The following is a 21,237-nucleotide window of genomic DNA, read 5'->3' as shown; positions in this document are numbered from 1 at the left end:
ATTTTCAGAGTAGTGATTACGTATGGAAGTCTAATTTTATTCCTAAGGAACAAACTTATGCTCATAGGGAATTATTTTGATCCAATTAGCCATGCTTGCTTTCAAGAGCCTATGGGTTATTAAAGGCTCTTAAGGTGGGCCATAACATTTTGGGCCAGCCCACAACTCATGCTTGAGTTCACATGAACTCCTTTGTTATACCAACTTCAATTATCTTGTTATTGGTCTTAGTATTCAAAGAGACATGATTTCAGATGTCCAAACTTTAAAGATCAAAATTATAAAAATGGATAGTTCAACTGAATTTTACATAATTCTAATCATGAACAAAATAAACTTAACATTATGCAATCATTACATCTGGCTAAATATTCTAATAATCGCAGCTATAACTTCATTGAAAAGCTACACAAGTACTCATGTTAAACCCCATAATCTATATATCAAGTGAAATAAGAGAGTTATAACTAACATTACAATGTATCATTATTTACACTCAAACTCCAAATAAGCTGCATAAACAGGCTTGTATAACTATGACTCTCACAATTATCATTTCATAATAGAATTAAATAAAAGCAGTTCTTAACTGCAACCTAATAAATACAGATCCTCCACGAGACCATTGACTTTCCAATTGCGTCTGACTCTCTGACGATGCTCTTGGACGCTATTTTGGCCTTAATGTTTATAGATTTGGCCAACTATGGTCAAATCTGCAAAATATGGCACTGTGGACAGTAAACATCATTTCATTCTTATTCCCAACTTTAACAGGAAAATCTTAACATATTTAGAGTATGGTAATGGCACTTTACTTGAATTCTATGTACAAGTAATCCATGATAGCACACAAATCAACAAACAACCATTCAAACTCTAAAGGAGAATGACACGACCCAAACCGAAGGGCCATGACTGGTGCCTGAGTTCTACATGTCAAACACCCCTAAGCACACATCTAAAGTATGAACCTGAATAACATCTGCTGAATTACAAAAATAGCATACATGAAGGAAATCTGCCAACAAGGCATATGTACACATGTAGAATACAATGGGCGAGCCGGCAAGGTTGTCATAGACAACTATACATCCAAAACTGAAAGCCGACAAGGCCACATACAATCCAACTAGACATACTGCCTACAAACCTCTAATAGAAACATAACTGTACAAAGACGGGACTGAGCCACATCATATATATATACAAACGTATCGTACCAAAATCAAAAGCAGCTCCAGATCAAGTGGAGCACGCTAACTCTCGCTGATCAGGGATCCTAAGAAGGGGGACGATCAGCTTTCCTACTACGCCTACGGGCATGAAATACATGCCCCGTAAAATAGGGCATCAGTACTAAAAATGTATTGAGTATGTAAGGCATGAAAATTAGTACGTAAAAGACATAGATGAAACATGGAATAAAGAAACACATCCTTAAATCCGAATAACTTTGTAAATTCTGAAACATTTATAATGTCATGAACGTGCGTATAAATGTCATATCATGCATAGGTAAGGGTGTACGTAATATCATCAAGCCACTGAGGGCATCCCATCATATCGTCTTGGCCACTATGGGCAACATCATCAACATATACCAGCTGATCAGGTGGTGGTGCGTCTATAACGTCGTAACCTTTTCCCATATCCCATATACATATATTTATATATATACACATATATAACGTCATCTGGTCATGGGTCAATGCACATGTATAAATGGGTAAAATGTATGAAAAATACGTAAAAATCTCAATATTCCTTTCGGATAAACTTTTTCAACTGTATATTATTCTGAGACCCATGAACAGATGATAATAATAATTCACATGGGGAACTCAAGAATATAGACACCCCTAGTATTTCTATGAATAGAGTAATTTATGGAAACCGTTCGTTTGCTCGTTTCTTCAGTATAATTTGGATCATGCCAAACGAAAGAAGGGATGACCTTAACATACCTGGAGTAGGGAAAACTCCGTATAATATTCCGTTGAAAACCTTCGTGGATTGAACTTAGAACTCAAAAATCGGATTAAGCTTCTGCGTTTTGAAACTGATAAACTAAATCAGCTTCTGTTCTTGGCGTTGAAGGTTTGGACGTTGGAGATTCTGTTCTTAACTTTGAAGTGTTAAAACATAGAAAGGAAAAGTTTTTGCTTTTGGAGTTTCTAACGTTACTTTTCTCCTTATCTAAAATGAATTACGACAAACACTCTTTTAGTTGTTTAATTCAATTACATCATAGATAGCCACCTAGGATATTTAATTACTTAGTTAGTTCATGTGGTAAGCTAGTGCTGCCACATGTCTTTGGAGTATAATTAATTAAGTTTTATTCACTTATTAGTTAACTGGGTAATGTCCTATTATGTCACGACCCTAAAACCGGCCCGTCGTGATGCCGCATATCGTGAAACTAGGCCAGCCGACACAACTATCGAATTTACCATTAATCAATAAGAATCATTTTTTAGTCTTTAATTAATCAAATGTCTCATAATGTAAGTCTAAATGAACAGTGCAGAAATAATATACAAGCCCGACATGGGATGTCACAAGTCACGAGCATATACTAAGGTCTGAATACAACAAGAGTCTAAGAATGTACTAAATACAGTCGAAGGAGGACAAGAGGGAGAAAAAGCAGTACTGGAAACGTCTAGCAGCTGCCTTGCTAACTCCGATGACACTTCCACTGAGCAATCAACACCCGCTACCGGATTTAGAAATACCTGAATCTGCACACAAGGTGTAGGGAGTAATGTGAGTACGCCAACTCAGTAAGTAATAAAGGTAAATAAAAGCTGAGCAGTAAGAAAATACGTAAACCACGTCAAAATGCTACAATAAAAGAAGGACATTTCCGATATAGTACATAAATCATTTACTTCAAAAATCATGCTCAGTTTCGGTAAAACCCCTTTTAAAACAACTTTCAATAGTTTCAAACGAGTGATAAGAGAGTGAGTAAAACTGATAGAAAACATAAACAGCCCCCCGTGCAAAACATGTATCACATACCGCCCCTTGGGCATATCATCAACAGAACCAGTCCCTCGGGCTACCTCACAATCACTCGTAATCAGCCCCTCGGGCACAACATGAATCAAGAACCGCCCCTCTAGCCACAATATGAATTAAACAAAAGCCCCTCGGGCTACGTCACATCACTCATACTGGGTACCCGCGCTCACTAGGGGTGTACAGACTCCGGGAGGGGCCCTTTACGGCCCAAGGGCAATAACAAGCCATCTCGTGGCATAATCAAACAGGCTCTCAACCTCATATCAAGCCACATTGTGGCGTACGACTCAGACCCTCGGCCTCAAAATCATGAATCAACACAATACCGCTGCGACCCGCAGCCCGATCCTATAATAACCTCAGAACATAGGCCCTCGGCCCTACTCAGTCAGAAATCTCTAAAAGCCACTCGGGCACAGTAAAATAGGATGCTCAGCTCAAAATATCATTAACGATGTTAAAACAGAGTAAACATGGCTGAGTTAAGAAAATAGTAGAATATAGCATGATTGAGTATAAATAATAAGTCAAAATAGAGAGGAATATTAGTAAAAAACCCCTAAGGATCCAAAACAGTTGGCACGAGGCCCAAATATGGCATTCAGCCCAAAACATGATGATAGAAAATAGTTTTCAATCAAATATACAGTAAAACAGTCATTTGGGACGGACTAAGTCACCATCCCCAACAGTGCACGACCCCACACTTGTCATCTAGCGTGTGCGTCACCTCAAAATAGCACAACTATCTGAAATCTGGGGTTTCATACCCTCAGGACAAACATTTACAATCATTACTTACCTCAATCCGGTCCAGACTCTAACCCGCGATGCCTTTTCCTCTCGACTCAGCCTCTGAATGCTCCAAATCTAGCCAAAATCAGATTCATACCATCAAAATATGCTAAGGTAACAAAGCCCACTCGATAATATCCAATTTACATTAAAAATCCTGAAGTTGCTCAAACCCGGCCCTCGAGCCCACGTCTCGGAATCTGACAAAAATTACATCAATAGAATCCTCATCCTCTCACGAGTTTACCCATATCGAATTCATCAAAATCTGACCTCAATTGCCCATTCAAATCCCCAAAAGAATTCTCAAACTTTTCTTCCATTTTACCCCAATTCCCATTCTAATTTCTCAAATTAAATGATGAAATTCAAGACTAAATCATGGAATTAAACCAAATATGAGTGAAGAATAATTACCCCAATTTCTCTACTGAAAATTTCCTCTAATTTCACCTTCTCCCGAGCTCTCTAATGGTTTTTGTGATATTGGACTTAAACCTTCGATTTTTAACTTAAACATTCTGCCCAGATATTTTCTTCATTGCGAATGCGGCAGCACCCTCGCGTTCGCGAAGCATAAAGCTTCACTGACCAAAATTCCTTCTACGCGAACATGAGGACCTTCTCGTGAACGTCATGCACAACTGACCCAGATCTTCGCGAACGCGACCTCTACTACGCGAACGCAAAGAACAAATGCCTGGGGTCCCAGCTATTCCACTTTCTCTATGCGAACGCGGCAAAACCCTTACGAACGCGATGATTACTTACCTCAGCCCTTCGCGAACGCGGGAAAACCTTCGCAAGCACGAAGGCTAACTCCACTGCCTCACATCCTAACCCTTCGCAAACACGGGACATCCATCGCAAATGCGAAGGTCTAAAACCTGCAACACCAATAGTAGTTTTTCTGCAACTTTTTCCAATATGAAATGATCCGTTCAACCACCCGAAGCTCACCCGAGGCCCTCAGGACCTCAACCAATCATGCCAACATATCCCATAACATCATTCAAACTTGTTCCAACCTTCAGAACGCTCAAAACAACATTAAAACACCAAATTTGCATCGGATTCAAGCCTAAGAATTCCAAAAACTTCCAAATTCCGCTTTCGATCAAAAAATCTATCAAACCTTGTCCGAATGACCTGAAATTTTGCGCACACGTCAAAAATGACACAACGGACCTACTCCAACTTCCGAAATTCCATTCTGACTCCTATATCAAATCTCACCTATCAACCGGAAAATGCCAAAATCCCAATTTCGCCAATTCAAGCCTAAACCTTCCACGGACCTCCAAAATACATTCTGATCACGCTCCTAAGTCCCAAATCACCTAACGGAGCTAACCAAATCATAAAAATTCCAATTCAAAATCATATACTAACAAGTCAAAAATTGGTTAAACCTTTCAAATTTTAAGCTTCAAACTGAAAACTGTTCTTCCAAATTCTTTCTGATTACCCTGAAAACCAAAACCGATGATCTACATAAGTCATAATACACCACACGAGGCTAGTCATGCCCGAGAACTAGCGAGCAAAGTGCAAAAGCTCAAAACGACCGGTCGGGTCGTTACATCCTCCCCTACTTAAACATACGTTCGTCCTCGAACGTGCCTAGAGTTGTTCTGAAAACCATCAAATCGTTGTATAACCTTACCATGCACATACCTGGGGGTGATCCCACGTCACCCTATCTCATATAGGTCTGATAACACAATGCAACTAAAATTCCACAATCCATCCTAACCCATAAACCTTGAAACCAATTTTCCACTTTCGAAATCATCTTTAAGATCAGAATCCCCCATCTATACACTGAATAATTTCGAATCAACTGTGATGAACCATACCTGTAACCTCAGATGCAATTACATGATATACCACATAATTCAAACATTCGTAGCGATACTTCTAATCACAGCAGTTGCTCCAAACAACCGAATATCGATAATAAACCTCTTATCAAATAAAGCCTTATTCTAACACTTAACTGCCAATGACGAATGAAACACGCAGATAGTCATAACCATTCCTCAGATCAACCATTCATGAAGCCACTTCTACTTTGTTAAGAACCATAGCAAATTTCTGAGCCGAACCTCGATATTATCCTTCCAACATGCTGAAGTCGAATGCGTTTGTATTCATTATAGATCCAACGATCTCATCTAATCCAACACAACTACTCTGGTGACATGACACATCCATACAATCTAAAGCCACAACTCGTGCAATCCGCCCACCAATAAGCAACAATCTGAACATACTCAACTCATGAAAATGACTCAAATGATAGAGTTGTACCGCAAGCTCACCAGTACCACCACAACACAATGCTGAGAACCCATCACGCGTCGTAGGAACATTGCACACGAATCTAACACGAAGGATCATACCTCCACATAACTTTGCTACAATGCGTGACCCTATCCAAATACACATCCTGAAGATTCCCAATTACTACATGTAAATCTTGAATCCTTCAAAACCATTCTCGGGAGTCATCCACTTTGCTCAAACCTCAATTAGACTAATCAAATGAACCGAACAACTTGTGCATCATTAGTACAACAACACCTAAGGAGGTAACCCCTTCTTCTAAGAAGCTGAGTGATATCCTACCCCATACCCGTTACATCCCTTACTACAACAACTAATCATCCAACGATTTCTCATATGCCCTAAAACATAACACACCATTATCCAAATTTCTTTTACTCAAGTCATCCTTGATTTCAACCTCTGCAAGTCACAACTTATTCGCCAGCATACCTCAAACAGAAACTGATACGACACTTAGCCACGCAATCAACTTATCGATAGCAGACTCCCCCACTTAGCTTGAAGCCATAGGTCAAAACACCCAAAGACTCACAATGCCCATACTCTATTACTGTCATAATACCATAGTGAGAATCAACTAAATCCTTCATAAGCTTGTGCAACACAAACCATCAAGTACTTCAAATCATCTGCAAATCTTGTATTCACTCTCATACCAGTCAAGACAACTCTCATACGCGATCCAAACTCAAACTGCAGCACACGCAATTCACTGGTAAAAAAGACTCGCTGCAAAACAACATAGGGATCACACAAACATCAGAACACTCCGCAGGAGATAACCCACCTACTTCGCCTCAAACTAACAATCTCTTTGTAGTCTTCTACCATCATGAACATCACACAATCGCTTAATCTTCCTGAGTCTGAACTCATATCATAACATGAAATCTACTTCACTCCCAACTAGACGACATGAAAGGATCTTCAACACACCCACAACTCGGCCTATACATCAAATCACGGTGGAAATCAAGCACCAGATAGTTCTTCCTACCCTCAAGCAGACCCCTTCTCGTTACATTCAAGTCATATGAACACATCTCGTAGTCATATCATAATCATTGCGTAGCTACCAGTCATCACTTTCACTAATAGGGACACTATCGAACATATAAATCCAAAAGCATGCGCTCATACAATCAATGCCTCAGTGCTCCAGCTACAGGCAAAACCCGGCCTCAAGTCCTCCAGACTGGCCCAACATCAACACATAGAAATCACATTTCGCCCTTCGATCAGGGAATCACAAGTCGTCGATGCACAGATGATACCGAGCGCTCATGAGCGCATACGAATACGTGTAAGTGATCGCTACCAACTTGACGCTACACTAAGGAAGGAAGAGCGGGTCACAATAGCTTTTAATCGATATGAGGGCCGGGATCGATTTTCTCAGGGATCTAGTAGTGGAGTTGGATTGTCTGTCTAGCCTAGAGATGTGTTTGTACTCCTAATGTCACTTCAAACATTTTTGGGTTTTCGAGTTATAACTATTTTTTTTTAAACTATTGATTAACACTAAATTATGCTACAAGAATATTGCTAAGTTGTATCTAATGGGAAGAAGGGAATTAGGGTCGTAACACTACCTAGGTGGCTAATTGACGGGTAGATGTTACTAAGGTTTATTAACATAATTGGGACTTATGCTATAACCATTGCACAATTTTACCCACTCTCACACCTCTCAGTAGAGAGAGTGATTTTGCCCAATGACTCTCTCAAGACCAAATGGGTAGGCAAATTAGACCAAGAAACTAGGGTTCAAGTAGGGTAATTACACTCTCGAGGTTTAACCCGTTAATTGGGACTATCATTTCTCATGAGTCCATCCCAATTCCTTATTGGGTCAATTTTGGGGTCATAAACTCTCTTTCTCAAGAAGAGTTAAGCCCACAAAGCTTGAATCAGTGATTGCAACCACCAATTATAGATTAAAACATAAAATCAACCCAAATAGCAAACACTCATAGTCAATCTAACACTAGATGACAACACCCATCAATTACCCACACTAGGGTTGAGCCACAACCCTAGCTAATGGGTTTAGCTACTCATGCTAGATAAAGAAATTGAAGAAATAGATGAAGAACTAAACATATTAATTAATTGCTAAAATTAAACTACAAGAATCTATCGTAAATGTAAAGCAAAAATGCCAAGAATGGCTACAAATATTGTTCTCAGGAGCGCAGCTCATGTCTGAATACAAAAGATGACCTAAAAATGGTAAAATGTTCTATTTATACTATGCTGGAAAAACTGGAAAAAAATACCCCTGCGGGGTCAGTGCGGGCCGCACTAAATGGACCGCGGCCGCACTGGGCTCTTTGACTTTGACTTTTGCTTCTCTGAACTTGGACTCCACGGACCACGTATAATGGACCGCGGCCGCGGAGGGAGCTGGACCGCAATCATGACCGCGGACCGCATGGCATTGGCTTTGCAAACTTTCATCTCTCTGAATCTCATGACCGCGGACCGCACAAAAGAGTAGTGCGGACGCAGAGCCTTCACCGCGGACCGCGAGATGTGTACTGTGGCCGCATTGCCTCTAGCCTGGTTCACCAACTCTCGGAACCACCTAGTGCGGCCGCATTCAACTTTCTGCGGTCTGCACTAGGCCTTCTTTCCTTAGATTTCTTGGTTTTTGATACTTGAGCAGGTTTCACTCCTTTTTGAGATGATCTTTGACATTTCGTCACTTTGTCGATCAAACCTGCAATCAAGCACAACTTGTGAGCCTTTTAGGACTATTTTGTAACAATATATGATCAAAGCATAGGCAAGTAAGGGCATAAAATATGTTAAAATCCTAACTTATCAACTCCCCCAAAATTAAACCTTTGCTTGTCCTCAAGCAAACAAAATAAGACCCACCCCTTAAAGGAAAATCCAAGTAATTCCAGTTGTCCTAAAGTAACCTCAACAAGCATCAATTGGGACTAACAATTGCCCTCAATACGAATGGATCATTAACAAAATTTAAACTTTGAAAAACTATGGATCAAGTGTGACACAAGAGCATCAAGAATTGACTCATTACATCAAAGAACTCTCTCAATTACTTGGGTCGCTGTGGAACCCAAACTCACACATCCTCAACTCTCCCTAAGCAAACCTCACCTTTTAGAGTATAATCACACACACCAAGGTTAATGGGAATTCACTCGTCTCTCTCAAGAAAAGGTCACAAGTCTGACTCTAAGTACCATATGCTTGACCCTCATGTAAGTATCCACTAATGCGAGCGTCATCCAACTCAAGATCATATAGGGCTTTTGTGGAGTCAATGTGAACGTTTTTGGTTCAGGGTAGGAAAAAAAGTTGGTCTATATGGGTTCCATCTTCCCTTAAGCACTTTTTTTGATTCATTTTGGCACAATTCTCTTTGACTCTTTGAGTATTTCACTTCTTTTCAAGGGGTTAGAGAGACACATTGTCACTCTTTCTTATGCAATTCAAAGCATTTCTCCTTTTTCTACTTTTTTGAAACCTTTTTCACTTTTGTTTTTCTTGAATCCCGTTTTATTCATTGCACATTGGGCTTTCTTTTTGTCTTTTTCATCGCCTTCCTTTCCTTTTGCTTTTATACCTTTTACCACTTTGTTTCCTTTCTTGTCTCTCCCCCCAAACTTAGACGTTTGCCATTACTCAAGGGATGATTTGGGTGCCAAGAGAGGGTATAATTTAGAACGGGTATAGGCTTGTAGCATTGGTTCTTGAAAGAAAAAGGTTTAAGTCTCAAAAGGGTTAGCTAGGGATTATATCATTGGTAAGCTATGGAATTGTTCGACTATTATTTGGATCAAGGAAAGCCTATAATCACTTCTCAAGTCAAATTTCACTCAAAATTTTGCCTCAACAAACATTCAAGGCAAGTTCTAGACCATTGGCTCGGGACTTGGACTCACAATTCGATTTCTCACCACACACACTCAAGGATTGCTAAAGACATAGAGTTGGGGGCCGACAACAACCTTAGACACGATTGAGCACACAATAGTCCTGAAGGACCACATGATGTTTGTTTGGTCAAAACAAGAGTCTCAAGGTCACTACTTTTACCATCCTAAACACAACCACTTGTTTTTTACCATGGGATCAAAGGCAAATGTGTTAAGCCCAAGTACCCTTAACTATAAACTAATAAAAACAAAAGAAAAATCAAAAACGGACTCAAACCCTTAAGAAGGTTGTCACGTCATCCATCATCGGGAAGAGCCACCCGGTTCGCACAATACTCCACCCTTGGAAAGAACTGTGGCATTAAGAAAACCAAGGGCTTATTGAAAGCGCCAAAAATGAAATATTTACAATAGAATGAAATTGTACAATAGAATGAAATTTGTACTAAGGCTGCGAGCCTATCTACTAAGCTAAAAATGAAAAATTTGTACGAAAATAGAAAATAGAATGAATATTTACAATAGGGGATTAGAATATACAACGGGGGATGAATATATACAAAAATGTAACTTTATATACAGACCAAAGAGAATATAAAAAGTGCGATAAAAGTAACTAAATGTAAAGTTATATACAGACCAAATAGAAAATCAACAAAAACATAAACTAAGTCAATTAATATATACAATCATCCGGATAAAAAGTAGGGCGCACCCCCACCAATGAAAGCTGGCATTGTCCCTAATCCTAACTAAACAAATAAGCATCAAAAATCAAGATGAAAGGACATAGTAGCTCCCTAAGCCTCGTTTGTATGCATGAGAACATGAGTGGTCCCCGGGTCCTCTGTATGTACGGGAACCTCAGACTGTTTCCCGATCTCCTACTGCTCAGCTGCTGGGACTGGGGCCTGGACCTGTACGGGCTGAATATCTGGAGCAACCTGTGGCTGACTGGAGGAGACCTCCTGTGGGTCTGCCAACCGGATGACTGCCTCGTCTGCACTAGGGAGCTTCCTCTTCTTCCTAGGAAGCCTCTGAGTCTGCTCCTGTTGTGGCTCTGTTAATGGGGCTGGATCCCCGGATAATAAGTCAAGAGGCATCTGGTCTGCCATCAGCTTGTCCATATCTGCTCTCAGCTCTTTCACCGACTCCTTGGAAGCCCGTGTTTTGTGCAGCTTCTTGTGCTCCCTGGCAAGCTCCTTCAGGGCCTTGCCATGTGAATCTACTACCTTAGCCAAGGCACCTGAGTACTGATGATCTTTTCCTGGTTCTCCAGGATCTTCTTCAATGTATCCTCAATCGCCTGTGGAAACTGTGCTGGTTGTAGTGCCGACTGAGCTGCAATGGTAGAAGTCAAGATGGACAACTTGGATGACGCAGCTGACATCTAGTTGTTCAATCTATGAAGTGTCTGGCTCAGCTGGTGGGCAGTGATAAGATGGGCCCAAGAAGATGGAATCCCCAGGCCAGCTGAAGTAGAGCGACCAGCAGTAGTGGAAGGTCCGGGAGGCATGTCAGTGACTGTGGAAGCAGGCTTAGTGGAGGGCTCTACCGCAACCGGCTCTTCGGACTGGACGATTGGAGCAGAAACAGGTGGCTTGTAATTTTTGTCCTTGGGGTTGTCTGACCCTTCAGACTGTACCATGAAAATGGAGCCACAGGTTTGACCTTGATGTCAAAAGGTCTCTTCTCCACCTCCAGGTCCCTGAAATACATAGTGAGGGTGTTGGGAAAAGGGTAGTTCCGGTCATGCTCAACCCCCACTGCAGAATGACGCGGGACATCACATTACCCATGTTGATAGGGTATCCCGCCATAATAGATGCAACAAGAACAGTCAGGGCAAGCAGAACAGTCTGATCATGGGTAGGGGGATCGAGCCGACTGCACACAAAAGTCAACCATCCCCTAGCCTCAAAGTTAAAAGTCCTCCAAAGTATTTTGACCCCTACTTGCAACCACTCTGGAACCGTACCCGGGACTGCCAGGTATGAGGCTAACCACGGACGAACCTCCTCGCCCATTGCCAACTTTTCATTGTAAAGGGACTCATCTTCTTCGTTGAACCTCAGGTACTCATTTAGTGCCTGCCCGGTAAATACCACATTTTTGTTTCGCACTTTGGTCACTTTAGTGCCCTTCAAGATGTGGGCCACATTGCTATAAAATTCCTTGACCATGTGCTCATTCACCTTCACACAATTATCTTTGAAGTGCTCCCAACCCATTCGAGCTTGAAACTGTCTATATATATTGGGGTGTAGGGGTAGAAGGTCTCTGTCAATGAAGCTCCTCTTAAGAATCAAATTTCGTGCCGACCACCATTCCCTGAACTTGTGGAATGCCACATGCTGACGAATCTATCTTCCCAAACAGCGGGATTTCTAGTCCGGTCAACACCCCCAACTTGAGGCACACCACCCCCAGGTAACTCCCCATCTCCCTCATCACCTCTAGCACCCTCTCCAGATATTGACGCTGTGGGAGAGGTAGAGTATTCATCCCCACTACCTGCCGCTGAGCCCTCGGACGACCCAGAAGAAATGTTGATTGAAGCTCAAGCATCGGGGGAAGAGGGAGGAGTGTCTCTATGTATGGCGTTCTCCGGATACGAGATGTATAGTGAGACTGAATCTGAAGAGATCTCCCTGGAGGGCTCGTACTCACTCCCCGAGTAGTCAATGGCTCTGTCGATTGCTTTGATTGCTTTCCTCATATCCTTTATGTTTCTTCTAGCCTAGGGAGTGAGTTTTACCATCCTTTACTTCCCTCCCAGGGAGGAATTACCTCGGTCGGGTTGTTTCGAGCCTTTGCCTCTTTGTTTAACCATTGCCTGCAAGCATAAACATCTAGCTTTGTTAGTATCAACATAGACAGTGAAAGATTTGTGGAAAATGAATTGCAGAACAGAAGATCAAAAGTTGCAGAACATATTGCAGAAATAGTGTACCGCAACCTGCACAAAAAGGAGTGCGGCCGTATTGGGTGCACCGCGGACCGCACAAAAGCCACCGTGGCCGCATTGGGTAATGTCTAGAAAACCACTCCTCTGAATCTCTCCACCGCGGTCCGCACAAAGTGGTATCGCGGCCGCGGTGGGCCAGCGCGGACCGTATAAAGTGCAATGCATCCGCGCTGGGCATAGGTTCAATTTCAGTCACTTGGGCACCGCGGTTCGCGCAAAATGGCAATGCGGACCGCGTCAGGGCACTGCGGACCACACAAAGGCGACTGCGGGCCGCGGAAAGTATTTTGCACAGGCACTAAGTTAGGGTTTAAGTTTTTGCTATTTTTGTTCAATTTTTACACCTAACTTGTCCCTACTCAATTGCCCAATCACTTAGCATATTCAGCACACAAACCCAGCCTTTAAAACTAACCTGCACTAATAGTTAAATAAAGACTACGAGAATAAAAAGAAGCTAAGACTACTGAGCATAAAAATAAAAGGCAAGTATAAAATTAATCAATGAAATATGGATGAAATGTTACCAGATTGTGGAGATGGAATGCAACTAACCAATGCAAACTAGAATTACAATCAAATGAGAGTGTGAATAGTGCTTTTAGGCTTCTGAGTGTTAAGAGTTCGAAAATGGTAAAGGGTGACCCTTGGGGTCTATTTATAGAGAAGTAATGGGGACCATCCTCACCTACCAGCGCGGCCGCACAAAACCGACTGCGGACCGCGCTGGGTTTCTTCACTTGAAGCTTGAGAAGACAACCTCCGCGGACTGCACAAAAGCAGACCGCGATCGCGGAGGTCCACCGCGGACCGCACTAAATGGAATACGATCGTGGTGGCAAACTTCAGAGAGCACCACTTTTGACCATCACCAGCGCGGACCGCACAAAGTGCAATGCGGCCGCACTGGCAAACTTCAGAGATTGTTCAACTTTTTTCAAACTATTTTGCACTGCATCAACTCAATCCCTGCAACATCTCACAATCAGTTAGCTCAAAAATCAAACCTACACTACCAAGAAAAACACAGAAAGCAACAAAAAGAAAAAGACATGGGTTGCCTCCCAAGCAGCGCTTGATTTATCGTCGCAGCATGACACATGTTACCAGCACATCACTTTAGATGGGGAAGTGTCACCACGTGGCTATCATCAAATTTCCCAAGATAATGCTTGACCTGATGTCCATTGACTCTGAATACTTCACCATTCTTGTTCCTTAGATCAAGAGCACCAAATGGGGTCACGAACACAACTTCAAAAGGCCCACTCCACTTTGACTTGAGCTTACTCGGAAACAGACGTAACCGGGAATTGAACAAGAGAACCATATGTCCAACCTTGAACTCCTTACCCCGAGCATATTTGTCGTGAAGGTACTTCATTTTATCCTTATACAAGGATGAACTTGAGTAGGCATGGAATCTAAACTCATCGAGCTCATTGAGTTGTTCAACACGAAGATTTGCCGCAACATCCCATTCCAAATTCAACTTCCTCAAAGCCCACATGGCCTTGTGCTCTAACTCAACCGGAAGATGACAAGCTTTTACAAACACCAACCGATACGGAGACATACCAATCGGAGTTTTGTAAGCCGTCCGATAAGCCCATAGAGCGTCATCCAACTTTTTCGACCAATCGGTCCTATTAGCATTGACAATTTTTGACAAGATGCTCTTAATTTCTCTGTTGGATACTTCCACTTGACCACTAGCTTGAGGATGATATGGGGTAGAAACCTTATGATTGACACCGTACTTGGAAAGCAATGTGTCGAAAGCATTGTTGCAAAAGTGAGATCCCCCATCACTAATGATAGCACGAGAAGTGCCAAACCTTGTGAAGATACTCTTTTTCAAAAATACCACAACACTCCAGGCTTCATTGTTGGGCAACGCCACGTCTTCAACCCACTTTGAGACATAGTCCACCGCCACGAGAATGTAAGTATTCCCACAAGAGCTCACAAAAGGACCCATGAAATAGATGCCCCAAACATCAAAAATATCTACTTCGAGAATTGTATTGAGGGGCATCTCATCCCTTTTAGAAATTCTGCCGGCTCTTTGGCATTCATCACATCTCTTGAACACATCACCCGCATCTTTAAACATGGTAGGCCAATAAAATCCGCAACTAAGCACTTTAGAAGCCGTTCTCGCCCTGCCATGATGGCCACCATAGGGAGAGGAATGGCAAGCCTCCAAAATACCCAATTGTTCCTCCTCCGGGACATATTGTTGAATCATACTATCGGTACAAATCTTAAACAAATGTGGCTCGTCCCAATAAAAATCCAGGCTATCCCGCTTGAGCTTCTTCATTTGGTTGGAAGAGAGCTCACACGGGATGATTCCGGTAACAAGATAATTTGCGACATCGGCGAACCACCGCATTACATTCATTGACACTGCAAGGAGTTGCTCGTCGGGAAATGCATCGTTTATCTCAAGGCCATCACAAGGCCTCCCCTCCTCCTCCAAACGGGACAAGTGGTCCGCCACTTGATTCTCACTCCCTTTTCGGTCAACAATTTCTAAATCAAACTCTTGGAGAAGCAATACCCATCTCATCAATCTTGCCTTTGAGTCCTTCTTGGTCATCAAATACCTAAGGGCAGCACGGTCTGTATGCACTATCACTTTGGCCCCCATAAGGTAAGTTCGGAACTTTTCCATAGCAAAAACAATAGCCAATAACTCTTTCTCGATGACTGTGTAGTTCCTTTGAGCCTCATTCATGGTCTTTCTTGTGTAGTACACCAGATGGAACATTTTGTTGATCCTTTGGCCCAAAACAACCCCAACCGCAATGTCACTAGCATCGCACATGAGTTCAAAAGGCAAGCTCCAATTTGGTACGGTAATGATGGGGGTAGAAGTTAACTTGAGCTTAAGAAGCTCGAATGCTTGCATACAACTCTCATCGAACAAGAACTTTGCATTGTTCTCTAGCAACTTGCACAACAGATGTACCACTTTAGAAAAATCCTTTATGAACCTCCGGTAGAAACCCGCGTGCCCAAGGAAACTCCTCACCCCTTTGACAGAAGTATGGGGAGGGATCCTCGAAATAACCTCAATCTTGGCCTTATCAACTTCAATTCCTCGCTTCAAGATTTTGTGACCCAACACTATACCTTCTTCTACCATAAAATGACACTTTTCCCAATTGAGAACAAGGTTGGTGTCTTCACATCGGGCCAACACTCTATCCAAGTTTACTAAGCACTCCTCAAAAGAATCCTCAACTACGCTGAAATCATCCATGAAGACCTCCAAGATACCCTCCACCATGTCGGTGAAAATAACCATCATGCAACGTTGGAAGGTCGCCGGAGCATTACACAATCCAAATGGCATTCTAGAGAAAGCGAATGTGCCATAAGGACATGTAAAGGTGGTCTTCTCTTGGTCCTCCGGGGCAATTAGAATTTGATTGTACCCCGAGTAACCATCCAAAAAGCAATAGAAAGCCCGACCCGCAAGACGATCAAGCATTTGGTCAAGGAATGACAATGGGAAATGATCTTTTCTAGTCACCTTGTTCAGCTTCCGATAATCCATACAAACTCTCCACCCGGTGACTGTTCTAGTGGGAATGATCTCATTGTTGTCATTGGTTACCATGGTAATACCACCTTTCTTCGGCACACATTGCCCCGGAGAAGTCCACGAACTGTCAGAAATAGGATAAACCACCCCAGCATCTAGTCAATTGATAACCTCTTTCTTCATCGCCTCTTGCATCGCCTCATTTAGTCTTCTTTGATGCTCCAAGGAAGGCCTTGCATCCTCCTCCAAAATGATCTTATGCATGCAAAATGCGGGTCTTATACCCCGAATGTCGGCCAATGTCCATCCAATTGCCTTTTTCCGCTTTTGAAGTACCGCCAAAGTGGCGTCAACCTGCATGTTAGTTAAGCAAGACGAAAGAATTACAGGTAAAGTATAATTTGAACCCAAGAATTCATACCTGAGGTGTGGAGGAAGTGGCTTCAACTCCAACACCGGTGACTCCTCAATCAATGGCTTTGTTGGTGGAGTTTTGCGGTTTTCAAGATCCAAAGGTAGCTTCCTAGGCTCATATGAATATGAACCCATACCATGCAATGCATTCACGCACTCCACTCTACTAGCATCATCATTGACATCCATATTAAGAAGCACGACCTCAAGGGGATCTTCAACATGGATCATGGAACTTGTGTCACCCACTATCACAACTGTGACAATGTCCACAAATGAACACACCTTCATGCTATTGGGTTGTCTCATTGATTTGCAAACATGGAATACCACCTTCTCATACCCCACTCAGAAAGTCAACTCACCCACTTCAACATCAACCAATGCCTTCCCCGTAGCTAGGAAAGGTCTACCAAGAATAATCGGCACTTCAAAGTCTACCTCACAATCCAATATGACAAAGTCGGCCGGCAATATAAATTTATCCACCCGGACAAGTACATCATCAATTATGCCCAAAGGTCGCTTCATCGATCGATTCGCCATTTGAAGTCTCATTGAGGTAGGTTGAGGTTTTCCAATTCCCAAAGTCTTGAAGATCGAGTACGGCATCAAATTTATGCTAGCTCCCAAGTCACAAAGGGCCTTGGCAAAATCCGCACTTCCGATAGTACAAGGGATAGTAAAAGCTCCGGGGTCCTCAAGCTTGGGTGCCATTGAATGCACTATGGCACTCACTTGATGAGTCATTTTAATTGTTTCACACTCCATCGACCTCTTCTTTGTTACCAAATATTTCATAAACTTAGCATACCCCAGCATTTGCTCAAGTGCCTCCACCAAAGGCACATTGATTGTGAGGCTCTTCATCATGTCAATGAACTTTTGAATTGATTGTCACTCTTTTGCTTTGCTAACCGTTGAGGATAAGGTGGAGGTGTCCTAGGCAAAGGTTCCTTGGCCTTTGGTACAACTGGCTCGGGCATGTCAATCACGTGTTCCCTAGACGGGTTCACGCATCTTGAGTCTCTACCTCGGCTTCATCATCAATATCAATCCGCACATCATTGTTCACATTTTGATTAACCACATCATCAACAATCAAAGGCACATCATCATCACGTAGCTCAACATTATCCTCCACAATTCGCTTTTCTCTCGAGGCATGCACATCACCGCCTCTTCCACTCCTAGTTGTAACTGCCATCACATGGTTGTTATTCCCACCCTTCGGGTTCACTACCGTATCACTTGGTAGAGCACCTTTGGGACGAGTATTCAAAGCTTGAGAAATTTGCCCTAGTTCTCAATTCTCCACATATAACTCCCAGAAGAACTCGGACCTTGATAAGGAAAGGGGGTGGATTGTTCGATTGTTGGTACATGGGAGGCCTTTGAAAGCCTTGCCCCCGGTTTCCTTGGTTCCCGCTATTGTTCCACCCTCCTTGATTGTTGTTGTTGCTCCAATTATTGTTGTTCCTGTTCCAATTGCCTTGATTGTTACCTTGATTACCCCAATTGTTCTTTTGATTGTTGTTGTTCCAATTGCCACCACCTTGTTGTTGGTTGTTATTATTCCAATTACCGCCTCCTTGTTGTTGATTGCCCCAATTTCCTTGGGGGCGCCATTGTTGATTCGGAGAGTTGCCTCTATTCCCTTGGTAGTTATTGACATATTGGACCTCTTCGCTTTTATCATCATAGCACTCATTTGAATAACAACCACCATCATTGTTGTTGTCATATTGTTCACAATTACCTTGAGGTTGTTGCCCTCTTTGCCTCCTTTTCAACATAGAAACACCTTCCATTGCATTGACTTGGCACGGGTTTTGGACTTGTTGCAATTGCGCCTTTGCCAATTGATTCATAGTTGTTGTAAGATCGACAATAGCTTGGCCATGATCGTGCAATTCCCTGTGCAAATGGATGACCGTGGGGTCACCTTGGGGCACATTTGCTCGGCTTTGCCATGCCGAAGAGGTGTCGGCCATTTCATCAAGTACATCACATGCCTCTTGGTAAGAAAGTTTCATAAAGTTCCCTCCGGCCAATTGGTTCACAATGCATTGATTCGTGGTGTTGATGCCCCGATAAAAGGTTTGTTGAATCATAGCCTCGGTCATGTCGTTATTAGGGCACTCTTTCACCATTGTTCTATATCTTTCCTATATCTCGTGCAAAGGTTCTGTTGGCTCTAGTTTGAAGGCTAGAATTTCATCCCAAAGAGCTGCCATATGACTTGGAGAAAAGAACTTGGCAATAAATTTGTCCGCCAATTCATCCCATGTTGTAATAGAATGATTGGGGAGCCTTTCTAACCAATCCAATGCTTTACCCCGAAGAGAGAACGAAAAACCTCAATCTCAACGTATCCTCGGACACGTTTGTCTGCTTGCTACACCAATATGTATCCACGAATCCCTTCAAGTGCTTGTAGGCATTTTGATCGGAGGTGCCCGTGAAATACCCTCTTTGCTCGAACAAGGTCAACATAACATTTGTGATTTGAAAGTTCCCCGCCCGGATTCGGGGAGGAACAATAGCACTGGCGTATCCTTGATTTGGTAAAACTCTGGGAGCCACTCTCGGCGGTGGCGGAGGGGGGTCTGGAATATTGTTGTTCTCATTTGCATTTACATTGGCATTTCAGCTTCTCCGTGGAACTTGAGGTAAGACCTAATCTTGTTCTAGATCCTCTACCTCCTCCCCCGCTATCACATTGCCGAGAGGGTCATTCACATTAAGAGCCATTTGTACCTGATTGATCGACACAAAAAAAATTAGTAAACAAGAAGGAAAGAGAAGCAAAACACAAAACTAAATAAACAGATAGTCAACACCGTAAGCTCCCCGGCAACGGTGCCAAAAAGTAATCGCTGCCAACTCGACGCTACACTAAGGTAGGAAGAGAGGGTCGCAATAGCTTTTACCCGATATGAGGGTCGGGATCGATTTTCTCAGGGAGCTAGTAGTGGAGTTGGATTGTCTGTCTAGCCTAGAGATGTGTTTGTACTCCTAATGTCACTTCAAACATTTTTGGGTTTTCGAGTTATAACTATTTTTTTAAAACTATTGATTAACACTAAATTATGCTACGAGAATATTGCTAAGACCGGGAAGCTCATCAGGAAAAACATCGGGAAACTCATTCACCACAGGGATGGACTGAATGGTTGGTGACTCCACTTTCATATCCTAAACCCGAACTAAGTGATAAATACAACCCTTATTGATCATTTTCCTTGCCTTGAGATAGGAAATGAATCTTCCTCTTGGGGATGTCGTATTACCTTTCCACTCCAAAACAGGCCCCATAGAAATTGAAATCGGACTATCTTTGCTCTACAATCAATGTTGGCATGACAAGAAGCCAACCAATCCATACCCATTATAACATCAAATTCTACCATATCTAGCTCATTAGATCTGCTATGGTAGAATGAACTACTATTATACAACTCCTATATACCCGCTTAGCTATCATTGAGTCCCCAACAGGTGTAGACACCTCAAAAGGTTTAACCAATTCAAGTGTTGTTCAAAACTTACTAGCAACCAACGGAGTAACGTATGATAAGGTGGAACCTGGGTCAATCAGTGCATATACATCATATGAGAAGACTGATAATATACTTGTAACAACATCAGGCGATGACTCCTGATCCTGTCGCCATGCTAATGCATAGATGCAGTTCTGAAAACTGCTCGAACTGGATGCTCCGCCTTTGCCTCTACCACGACTCATTGGTGCTTGTGGACCTTGCCTGGGGGGCGTACTGATGTTGACGAACCAGCTATAGATCCCGCTGGCTGAGCTATGCTTACATCACCTCTCATCAAACAATCTCTCATAACGTGGCCGGGATAACCACAAGTATAACAAACACCTAATCCCATACGGCGCTGCCTGGTATGCTGCTTACCACATTGAGCACATCGTGGCAAGGGTGGCCTCATCTGATTTGACTCACCCCTACACTGAGAACCTGAGGCCCTGAAATTCTAACCAGACCCTGAATATGAGAAACGATCAAATCTCTTACAGCCAAACTGAAGAGGCGTGCTAGCTGATGGCTGGGCTAGATACCTCGGGTACTGCTACCTCTGACCACCTCGAAGCTCACCAGAAGGACCCAAAGACGTTTCTCTCTTATTCTGGGCCCTATCATGCTCACGATCGGTCTTCTGTTTCTGTTTATGCTCTT

This window comes from Nicotiana sylvestris, chromosome 9 (assembly GCF_000393655.2).
Source record: "Nicotiana sylvestris chromosome 9, ASM39365v2, whole genome shotgun sequence".
NCBI classification, from domain to species: Eukaryota; Viridiplantae; Streptophyta; class Magnoliopsida; order Solanales; family Solanaceae; genus Nicotiana; species Nicotiana sylvestris.
Note: the sequence above shows the minus strand (reverse complement) of the source record.